The sequence below is a fragment of the Protopterus annectens genome, chromosome 3.part1, assembly GCF_019279795.1.
Source record: "Protopterus annectens isolate FY-2018-M chromosome 3.part1, PAN1.0, whole genome shotgun sequence".
Classification (NCBI taxonomy): domain Eukaryota; kingdom Metazoa; phylum Chordata; order Ceratodontiformes; family Protopteridae; genus Protopterus; species Protopterus annectens.
The window spans coordinates 515,903,294-515,915,539 of NC_056732.1; the positions used below are offsets into that span (position 1 = coordinate 515,903,294).

The following is a 12,246-nucleotide window of genomic DNA, read 5'->3' on the forward strand; positions in this document are numbered from 1 at the left end:
TGTGGAATACAGAGGTCAACCAGAAGCATAGCTGGGAGAGGGCGCAGAAGAGAATGGCTTCACCAGGTGAAGGCACTTGGGGTTACAATCAGCAGGTCCAGATAAAATAGCACTGAAGTATCAACATTCAGAAATGAATGCTGATACAGTGTTGATACTGTAGCAAGCCACTATTTTTTGGATAGATAAGCTAATAAGTTAGCTATAGCTCTAAGTGCAACCAACACCCACATGATGTCTCCATCCTATGCATGTTGTCTTGCTAGCTGCTAATCCTATGCCACTAGTTGTTTATTTGTGAGTGTATCCACAGTGCACATGTGAGAAGTCTGCTGGTTAAACTAAAGAGTTGCTGCTACATAAGTCATCAGTGCACCTAAAATGTATGCCTCTGCAGCATTACAACTTTTGGAGTCATTTTCGACTTTATGTATAAATGCAGTTGCTTGCCCATCTTAACATCTGACAGCTATGAATCGTGTCCTTCTTTCAACCAATAATATGACATTATGCACTCATCAGACTGCTCTTCTTTCCCATGTCATTATATGGTCATCTGCATACCCCAGTTTCTGCATCTGACATGATCCACAGCACTCCGTGTCCAGCTTTTGTTATAAGAATGCACTGCAAGCTTCACTAGTAGTCTATAAGTAATACTCATGCTACCAGTAGCTGCCTTGTTTAACCAGGCTTGAGGTCTGACATGTATACAAGTATTTTTTCTGTTTGTTTAACTTATTTTGAGATATTTACAGACGTATGGGCATTATCCCTATATGCCTTAATGACAATGCAAACAGCATTCAATATCTCTCAGACTGTACCCTTTAAGTCCACATACCACTGATGATACAGTGTTAATGACACAAAAGGTAGTGCACTCATCTTTGATACAGAAGGCTGCGGGTTTTATTCCCATATCAAGCAAATCAACTGCAGTGCAGTACAAATGGGATACTCCACTCCATAGTATGTAATCTTTTGGATGCAACCTTAAACCAAGATTCCATCTGCTTGGATTAGTGGTAGCTTAGGTGGATGCTAAACATGCCATGACACCTATCAAAAAGAGTAGGAGGAAGTTCCCTGATGCCTTGCCCAAAGTTCAGATAGTAGTGTAAATACCACCTCAAGTATTCACTGAATAGAGGCTACTAGCCTAGTGAAACTATCCTAGTCAACAAAGGATAAATAATGTATGCATTGTTATGTGAAGTTTCAGCCGATACATGCAATAGTTTGTAACTCTCTTGATTTTGGCAAGGTTAATATAAATATGAAAATGCTGTATATTTGCATAAATATAAACAAGCAACTAGGACCATCCACGAGACTGCATTCATAAACAAGCTGCTCTGCAGAGCAAATCTTGTGCAGTAAGGAGTCAAATGCATGAGGTACTGAGACATCTTTTGGAAAGAATATACTAGGAAGGTGGAGTTACATTGGCAAGCACCCATAATAACACTCAACCATGCAGGGAGTCTGAAAAACCATGATGATATGGAGTAAGGCCTGTGGCAAGTGATTCTGTTTAAAGCACATGCTCATACAGTTAGGCATAATGGGAAGGTGTCATATGTGAATGCACCTGACATGTCCACATATAGTAAGGCACAGGTTCCTTGATTTCATTAACTCCAGTGCCCCTGGAAAAGCTGGTTGACACCCCCACAAGGGGTGCCAACATCCTGGATCTGGTGCTTATCTATATGGGGACCATGGTAGCACCCCCACTGTAAGGTCTTCCCTGGTGAGATCTGACCACAAATCAGTCTCATTCGAAGTAATTATCACACCTGCCCCCCCCCACCAGCAGCAACTAAACTAAAAAACTTCTCCAAAATATATTATAACCTCTTACAAGATGGTATAAATAGCTTCACTGCACCCCCTGATGGAATTTGCAACTATGCCGAGTTCTACATCAGTGCTTTATACAAACATCTGTAAAACTGCATTGACTTGGCCGCAGCTGATTGGACCAAAGCAAGCTGCTCAAGGAAGAGCAAACCTGCCTGGTGGACAACTGCCATTAACAGGCTTTACAATAAGAGGAAGAAACTGCTGTCTAAGAGTTAGAGGGAGCGTGCCCTAAACTGGAAACACAACCTCTTCAGTTTAAACAAGCAAATAATACTTCTTGTGAACTCATCCAAAGCAAACTATGAATCCAAATTAGCTTCCTCAGCTAAGGATAACCATAAAGCATTCTTTAGTTACATCCGTAACTTAAAAGAAAAGGCCCAGATTTCTGAAAAACTGGTAGTTAATAATACCACATATACTGAGCCTGAGGACATAGCTAACCTGTTGGCCAACAGGTCCTGTGAAAACTTCAATACCCTATCCCCACCCCCCAAATCCAATGACATGCCTACCACCTGGCCTGTACCTTGTATCTCTAAAGAGTTCCCTTTCTCAGACCAAAAGCACAGTATCTATGGGACCTAATGATATCCCAGGCTGCATCCTACATGGGCTCCAACAAGAATTCGCAACACTATCGGGTACTCTTTTCAATCATAGTCTAAGCCCTAGCTTCATCCCAGCTGAATGGAAAATGGCCACCGTTATTCCCTTGCACAAAGGTGGTGCTTCCACCGACCCCAGGAACTATAGACCTATTAGCCTGACTAGCCTTATCTACAAAGCCATGGAGCGAATCATCATGGATCTTATCAACAAAGATATAGGTAATCTCCAAACAATTTTCCCTACTCAGTTTGGATTTGTCAAAGGAAGATCATGCCTATTAAACCTGGTGGACTTCTTTGAGACAGTCACCAAGGCCCTGGAAAAGAAGAAATCTGTGCATACAACCTACCTAGACTTATCCAAGGCTTTCAATACTCTCCCCCACTCAGGCATCATTGAAAAACTCACCCAGCTGGGTATCAACCCTTATATCATTAGATGGATCACTAACTGGCTCACTGATAGAACACATATGGTCAAAATAGTGGAATCCACCTCTAACAGCAGACCTGTAACCAGTGGTGTTCCACAGGGATCAGTCCTGGGACCTCTATTGTTTGGAATCTATTTCTCCAAAGTACAAGCAAAAACTAAAGGTCTGTGGCTGACAAAGTTTGCTGATGACTGCAAACTGGGAGTGGTCATAGAATCTCCAAATGAAGTCAACATCCAAGAGGGTCTTACACAAACAAATGATTGGTTCCAAAGTCATGGCCGTAAACTCAATACAAAAAAAATTATTATCATCCCTTTCAGTAAGAGCAATGTTCCTGCTAACTACCACATCAATAGCAACACTCTAAGTACGCAATCATTGTTAGAGACCTTGGCACACAGGTTGACAGCAATCTTACCTTTGATCACCGTGTTTCCACAGTGGTAAGAAGACATTCTGTATAAATAAGGGCATTGCCTCCAGAAAAAAAAAGAAGGTATAACCTCCCTGTACTCTTCCCTCATCAGGCCAATAATAGAGTACAACACCCTTTGTGGTATGTACCTTTCCATGCACCTGCAGCAACTGGAGAAACCACAAAGGTTCCTCACAAGGAAAATTCAAGGTCTTCAGCATCTGTCCTATTTGGATCATGTGAAATCACTGTCACTTTATTCTGTTTCATACAGACTGCTCAGAGATGATCTCTGCCTTGCATATAAGGCAATCTTTGACCCTGCTTTATTGAAAATGTTGCATATCTGCAAGAAAATGGTACATGGGTTAATCGTTCTAAAGACCTTAACCTGGTATGTGACATTAATAGAACCTGGTGGAGGGACCGATTTGTCCCCCAGAGGTTACCACACCTTTGTAACAGACTCTCATTTCATGGAAACAGAGCACATCAATGGCTCTCTTCAAACACAATCTGAATGAGTGAAAGGATAACCATAAATTTACCCCAGGAAAACAGTTTTATATTTTATATAAAAAAAAAAAAATAATACACATCTTAAATAAACTGTTCCCTTTTTCATGATTTAAGTTAAAAGATCACTCAGAGCTACATGGAAAAACATTAGCTGCAATATTTACAGATACATGTTAAAATAATAAAAAAGTTCATATCCTTCTGACTGCTTCACTTCTTCTTTGCTGCTTTCTTGGGGGTGGTTTTCGCTTTTGGCTTTACGACCTTTGCCTTTTTGGGCTTGGAGGCTTTGACAGGTTTAGGCTTAACAGTCTTTTTTGGTGTCGCTTTTTTAGGAGTTACTGCTTTTTTCTATGCCGGCTTCTTTGCTTTCTTTTCTGCTTTAGGCTTCTTCGGTTTAGCTGGTGACTTTGCTACCTTCTTGGGTTTGGGTGCTTTCTTGGCTGAGGGTGCCTTTTTAACCTTCTTGGGTGCCTTGGCAGGCTTCTTTGCGTCCTCCGACTTGGTGACTCGGAAGGAGCCCGACGCGCCAACACCCTTGGCCTGTCTGAGCGCACCACTGGTAACCAAACGTCTGAGTGACAACTTGACCTGCGCATCAGCATTTTCTCCCACTTTGTAGTGACTCTTCACGTACTTCTGTATGGACTGTCGAGAAGAGCCAGAACGACCTTTGTCAGCTTTAACAGCAGCAATGATCATATCTGAATACTTAGGATGGTTAGCTGGCTTTTTTGACACCTTGGAGCGCTTAGGTTTTGCAGCTGGAGCAGAATTTTCGGTCATGTTGACTTGTTTGTCTACTTTTTAAACAGCAGAAAAACTTGCTGGATCACTGAAGCTCGTTAAACTTTTCATTTTAAAATTGCACGATGCACCGGATCGGATGAAATGCAGTTAATTATTTGCAGAATATGCCCCGTCAAACAACCCCACTCGAGTTTTTTTCTGCGATAGCTATTGGACATGAGCATTAGGTGCTGATCATGGAAATAAGGTTAGAACTTGACTAGGCTTGTAAGGGCCCAATGGCCATTAACCTAGTAACTTCCTATGATCCTATGATACTGTGAATGTGTCATATATGAATCCACCTGACATGTGCACATACAGAATGGCATACTGTGAAGGTGTCATGTGTGAATGCATCTGAGAGTACATTTCACTGCTATACATAACTTGAATCAGTTGATCTGTAGTATTAGAAATAATTAGTCAGTAAGTTATGATGAATATGAACAATAAAGTAGACAGCTAAAAAAATCAAACTGTCCAGACATAACTTGTAAAGGACCAGGAACTGTACCATACTGTGACAAACAGTGAGAAATGCATAACTTATGACATGAAATAAGAAATACAGAATTAAATCAAACATGCCCCAACCAGGGACAGATGTGTGAAAACAGTGGTGTCCCTCATCCTACAAGAAATCCAAACTATTACAACTATTGTTATAAACTGACTGATACTCCCTAGTTTCTAAAACTTGTGTAAACTTATTATGTATGTGTTCAGCATGAGGCCGCACAGTTATGGGCCAATATCACTAGAGGCACCTAAAGTGTCTCTCCATTTGTACAGGCTGAATACTAGCATTGCGTTGATCTACTGTGGAACACCTTAGTTGTGAACTTGCCTCATTAAGTCATTCATAAATGTTCAATTCAGTTAAGGCTTACACTTCAACTAAACATGTATTGGTAGCATATCTAAGTATGACTGTAAATTATTTTTTTATTAAACGTGTTGCTCCTGCTACTATTGGAACTGTCTAGGTATCTTGCTTCTGCATTGTTCTCATTTCTGTTAGCAAATCCTGGTATTTTATGACTTTGTGTCTCTCTGTAAGTAAGACATTGTAGTCACTGGGTGTAGCAACTGCTATAATCAATGCTACTTTTGTCTTTTTTTATGGACTACTATACCTGGTGTCTTAGCTTCTATTTTTTGAATTGTTTGTCATGGGTGATCCCATGTTATATAAACGTTTGTACAATCCCCAGTGCAACAGTTTTGCCGCATTATTGTACCTTTCAGTATAGAGGCCCTCTGATATGAGTTTATCACCCCTAGCAACAAGATGTGCAGCTGCACTTGTCTGTTTTTCCCACATTTTCAATGGACTTTGTAAACTACCATGTATGTAGTCCACTATCCTGGGCCACTATTATTAACCTTTCATCAGTTCATTTCAATTCACTTCTCCATAACCATTCTTGTGTCAAATCCTGATTGCCATAAGGTTGTTCCAGGAGATCTCTATACTTGCCAAAATATTTAATGTCTTTTCCTTATTTCTTTCATTCTCGTCTGATTCTTCTCTTTATATTCTTTTTTTATTGGTACTTTCAGTTGTTGTCTGATTTTTGTCTACTTCTGGTTTGGTTTTCATTCCCACTTGACACTAACATGCTTCTGCTAAACTAAGCAGAGAATTCATCTTAGACTTCTCCTCATGTTTTAAAACTTTCACTATGCTTGGATGTCTTTAGGTCAGCAGATATGTATGCAGTCCCCTGACTGCAGATCTATACATGTGATCAATTTGGAGGAGGCCCACACCTCCTTCAGAATGAGGAATATATCAACTTGGTATACATTGATTTTTATATATCATTTGATAAGCATGAAGCATTTTTCTTGTTTTCATGACTAACTGATCCAATACCTTTTGAGGTCAGTCAATCTTTTGTTCTGCTGCCATAAGTGAGTTTTTTTTTTAAATGACTGTAAACTCTGCATCAGTTCCAGTATATAGTTTGTATATCAATAGAAGGCAAAGTACTGGCCTACAGTTTTTAGGATGTCTAGCAAGTTCATTCTTATGGAGGAGTATCATTTCTTCCTGTTATCTAGGCTGGTGTCTGTTCGGGATGCATATATAAGTTAATTCTTACTCAGGGCTAAATCTTTATGTGAAGATTTTAATACTTTCAGCCAAAAGCTGGGTAGTATGTCTGGGCCTGTTTTTGTTTTTCATTTATGAGCTCTTCTTAATTTTGTTTCAACTTCTGTAGCCGTTACTTCATGCCATTCCATATGCTCTACATTAGAACCTCTTATTGTGTCTTTTAATGTTTCTCAACATTCAGCATCTTTGTTATGTTCAACAAGGTCTTCATAAATATTTCTCCAAGATGTGTCTATTTCCTCTTTTTTGGTTGAGCTTCTATTCCTTTTGCTTTGTTTCCTACTTCACTATAAAACGTTTTTGTATCACGAATGAGTTGTTTATTTTGTACTCTTCCTTTACATTTAACTGCATATCTCGCACATTTTTCTACTGCATTGATATGTTTAGTTTATTTGCAATAGTGTATGATAGAACCTGGTCTATTTTGATACAGTACATTGTCTTTACCACATCTATCTTTCTAAGTATTCTTAATGATCTGTTTCCTCTTATATATTCTTCTAACATTGATACTACTTGTCTTAATTGCTTTATAGTTTCTATATTTGATGCTTCCATGGTGGCATTTTATTTTTTCTATTCCTTTCCATTATTGCTCTATGTTTTTGTGGTAAGACTTTATCTGTTATTAATTTAACTGCACAGTAATATATCCCGTTTATTTCTGTTATATCGCAAGAATTTCTCTTAATAGCTCTAATTATTGTGTTCATCTGTTTTACCAGACTTCTAACATAGGTTCATAGGTTCATAGGTTGGTACTAGGCTATCAGCCCTAGGGCCTATACAAGCCTAGCCATAACAATTCCCTGGCTATTTCTTCCCACATTATTTACTTTCCTGGACCCCTGTCTAGCAGGGCAACTGACATAATCCCTGGGGTGAATTTCCTTTCTCCCATCCAATCATCAAGGTTCCTCTTGAAGAGGTCCAAAGAGGCACTCTTCTTGACATGTATGGGCAATCTATTCCAGAGTCTGGGGAGTCTCTGGGTCAGGAATCTATCCCTCCAGCATGTTTTGTTTATTGTGATGACAAGGTTTAGATCCCTGGAGCGTGTAGCTCTGTGGGATTGGGATTTCTTTAAGTGTAGCATGTCCAACAGCTCTGGGTTTGACATGGCCTTGTATGTTAAGCAGAGATCGCCTCTGAGTAGACGATATGCAACAGAGTATAGCTGGAGTTTTTTAAGGCAGTCAGCGTAGGGCATCTGCTTTAGGCCTGTGATTCTTTTAGTGAGGTATTTCTGAGGCCTTTCCAGTTGTTGCAGATGTCTTGAGAGGTACATACCAAATGGGGCGTTGTATTCTATAATGGGTCTAATGAGGGATGAGTACAGTGGGACAATGACCTCCTTTTTTCTGGAAGAAAAGCCCTTCATGATGAGGTGTGCCACACAGAAGGATTTCCTGACTGTTGTGGCGATGTGGTTATCGAAGGTGAGACCACTGTCCACCTGTGTCCCTAAGTCTCTTATCACACTTTCTGTGTTTAGTGTACTGCCACCTATATGGTAATTCATGGATACATGTTTTTTCCCAAAGGGGATAACAATACATTTCTTGGCTTTGAGCTTGAGCCCATGGCTCTGGCACCAAGCATCTGTTTCTGTAAGGCCCTTTTGTAGAGTATCCACATCATTTGGGGATTCAATAATGGCTCCCAGTTTGCAGTCATCTGCAAACTTTGTTAGCCAGAGTCCCTTAGTGTTGACCTGTACTTCAGAGAAGTAGATGCCAAACAAGAGCGCCCCAGGACTGAACCCTGAGGTACTCCACTTGTCACTTGTCTGGAGCTGGATTTGGAGTCAGCTACTTTTACAGTGTGGGTTCTATCAGTAAGCCATTTAGCAACCCATTGGGTGACATAGGGATTAATGCCCAACTTAGTAAGTTTATCTATGATTTCAGAGTGGGGGATGGTGTCAAAGGCCTTGGCAAGGTCTAGATAGGCTGTGTGGACCACCTTACCCTTGTCCATGGCTCTGGAGACTGATTCAAAGAAGTCAATCAGGTTCAGGAGACAAGATCGGCCCTTCACAAACCCAAACTGGGTGGGGTCCAGTGTTTGAAGGTTGCCAATGTCTTTGTTTATATGTTCCATGATAATACGCTCCATGGCCTTGCAGATAAGGCTTGTCAGACTGATGGGATGGTAGTTTCCAGGATCCAAGGTGGATCCCCTTGTGGATTGGGATAACTGTAGCTCTGCGCCACTCAGTGGGCACGAAACCTGAGGTGAGGCTATGATTAAACATGACACTTAGGTGAGGTGCCAGTTCATATTGTAGTTCATGTAGTACACAGCCCGGGATGTCATCTGGTCCCATGGATGCTGTATTCCTGGCTTTAGAGAGTGTGTTTTGTACCTGTGTGGCCATTATTACTGGAATTTGGCAATCTTCCGGTATTGAGATGGGCCGTTTAGGGGGTGAGAGGGGGGTGAAGTTGGCACTGAATCGATCTGCCAGGATATTGGCAATATCATTCAGATCAGTATATTTAATGCCATTCTGTTTTAGCTCAGAGCAGATCTGAGCATTGCCATTTAGATTCTTGACATAGTTATAGAATGCTTTGTGGTTGTCTTTGGAATCTTTGGCAATTTTATTTTCGTAACTAGCTTTGGAGGATTTTATGAGGCATCTCAGTTTCTTACTGAGGCTAGTAAGGGAGTTTTTTGCATCCTGGGATTTTCCTCTTTTCTGCAAACGTTTCTTCCTTTTGTTGTAAAGTTTGTTTATGGCAGGGGACCACCAGATTGGCTTCCTTTTTGGATGAGAGCATTTTGGTTCTATTTGGGATGGCACGATTCATGCATGAGTGGATGTGCTCGTACAGTGCCTTAGTGTAGGATTCAGCAGTTGAACTTTCAGTTCCCGTCTGCATGGGTGTCATGAAGTTTGTCACTTCTGACTTGAGTGGCATGTAGTTGGCTTTGGAGAAGTTTTTTATGGTGGTTTCTTTACTGGGGGGTGGGGGTGGGATGTGGATGTTAAGAGTGATTAGCTTATGGTCAGACCTGACTAACGAGGGGGTGACCATAGGTATGGAGCATTCATTTCCCATGTTGGTAATGACCAGGTCTAGGATATTGGAGCCCCTGGTGGGACTATGGATTAGTTGATCCAGGGCATTGGAATTTATGAATTCCAAGAACCGTTGCGCAAAGGTGCTGGGACATGAGTAGTTTTTCCAGTTAATGGCAGGGTAGTTAAAATCACCCAGTATCAGGGTGTTTGGTTCTATCTTAATATTTTCCAGTATGTTTAGAAAGGTGTAGTGAGAATCTTGGGGTATGGTGGGGGATCTGTAGCAAGTTACAATTTGGATTGCAGTCTTACCTAGTGTTAGTTGCACTTGGAGAATTTCAGACACATTGTGTTGGCCAACTAGCCTGGTGGTGTGAATATCCTTGGTGAATATTGACACTCCTCCACCTTTAGTGTTTCGGTCCTGGTTTGGTGGCCAAAAAGTGTGGTAAGAGTTGTAGCCTGGTATTGCAGGGGTGCTCTCTGGAGCCTTGAACCAGGTCTCAGTTACTGCACAGATATCGATGTTCTCCATTTTAGGAGTGCCTCGAGAGAGTGCATTTTGAGGTTTAGACTTCTAGCATTGAGTAGCATTACCTTCAGATTTTGCATGCTTGTACCTGTTACGGTGGTGGTTTTGTCCTTTGAAGTTTGCCTAAAAAAAGGCACTATAGGGGTGGCAAGAGCCTTAGCCAGTAACCTGAATCCCAGGACGACAGGTGCAGACCATCTCTGGCAAAGCATCATGGTCTGTCAATCATGTCATCCCAGGCAGACAGATACTGGATCCCCTTTGAATGACACCATAAGCTTAGCCAATTATTGAAGTCAATCATTTTATCCTTATATTGTGGTATCATTCTGGGCGAAGGCAGGATGCTACTCAGGGCTAGGGTCATACCTGCCTGGGCCACATGATCCAAGAGCTCTTCCATGTCTCTTTTCATGTAGTCCAGGGAGGTACGTCTCAAGTCATTCACTCCAACATGGACAATGACAGAGTCATATTTGTACTTGTTGTGGAGTGACTTGAGTGCATGCGTTATGTGGCGGATCCTGGCACCCGACAGGCAGCTGACTGTAATTTTCTCCTTATTCAACCTGGTGAGAGGGACATCAGTGTGCGGACTATAGAGTCACCTATGACTAAAGTGTTAGGTACATTGTCTTGCCTTAGGGGCTGTTGCTGGGTGGCACACTGGTGTTGTGAACTATGTGACACATTGGTTGTGATTGGTGTTTGTTTGCGTTTCAGCTTCAGAGGTCTTTGTTTCTTGGGCAGGTTACAGTTAAGGGCCTCTGCATATGTGGATTTAGTGTTGCTATATGTGGGTGTTGGTGGTGCGGGTTTAGAAGGGCTATGTGTTGCTTGAGGCGTAGTGTGGGTGTTAACCTTCTCCTCTTGACTGTTTAGCACAATCATGGGTGGAGAGAGCTTTGCTTCCATTTTGGCTATGTAAGTGCATCTCTCACAGGTTGTAGTGTTGGGTGGTAGGAGGAGAGGGTTGTCTGTGTACATGAGGCAATTGCTGCATTGCCCCAGTATGCCCAGATTCACCAGGTGGACAGGAGAAATCACCGGAAGCTGACCCTTGGACATGCCTGGTTTGGGGCTTTTTTTTTTCTTTGTAAAGTATAGGAGCTGTTTCCTTAGCAAGGTACTTTGCAATTATAGGCTGTTTAGTGCCTACTATTAATTTCTCCTTGTTAACAAGGAGAGTTCAGTGTTTGTATGAGTTTAAGGCTTCCTAGTGCTTTCCAGCAGATATTAGAGAAAGTGCTAGTCACGGGGATGCTTAAAGGTAAGATTGAAAAGAATGCACTCTGCAGTGTGCACTAGAGAAGTTAGATGTGAAAGTAGGTAACTTGAGTTTTACTTGTTTAAAAAGTTAAGGTTTAGTGGAGAGTTACTATTTTTAAAACAGCAAGATGGATTGAAAGGGGTGGTCACTTTTGTATTTTGGTACTATGAAATACTGTAGGATGGCCAATAAATTTAAATAATTGAAGGGGTGGGATTTCAAAAATGATGATTTTGTGATTGCTCACATAAGCCAGTGAAAGTAGAGAGAAATTAGATATATGGTCAGATTAACATAAGAGGCGGGCAACTAGAAAGACAGTGGTATTTAACAATACAACTTAAATGGGTGGGAAAAAATTCTGCCTGACTCAGAACAGAGAGAGCTGTGGTCTCTTTTGAAGTTTTAATATGCTGTTAAAACAGAATGCAAGCAAAACACAAGGTAAAGAAAACAAACTACAGTATTCAAAATATAGAAAGGCAATACAGTAATACAAAAAATAAAAGCAAACTAACCTTTCCTTCACAGCAAAGTGTAGCAGAGTCTGGATGAGCCTTTTAGGTCTTATTTACTTTCTGTAATCTATTTCTTTCATCGGTCTTAATATGTCTATCCATCTCTATTAAAACAGGCAGCTCTTCC

The 12,246-nt window shown here is 41.1% G+C and overlaps 1 pseudogene; it reads right to left on the reverse strand.

Annotated features, from left to right (window-relative positions):
* Positions 1-3,924: 3,924 nt before the first annotated feature.
* LOC122798858 lies at positions 3,925-4,787 on the reverse strand (annotated as a pseudogene).
* Between the last annotated feature and the right edge of the window lie 7,459 nt (positions 4,788-12,246).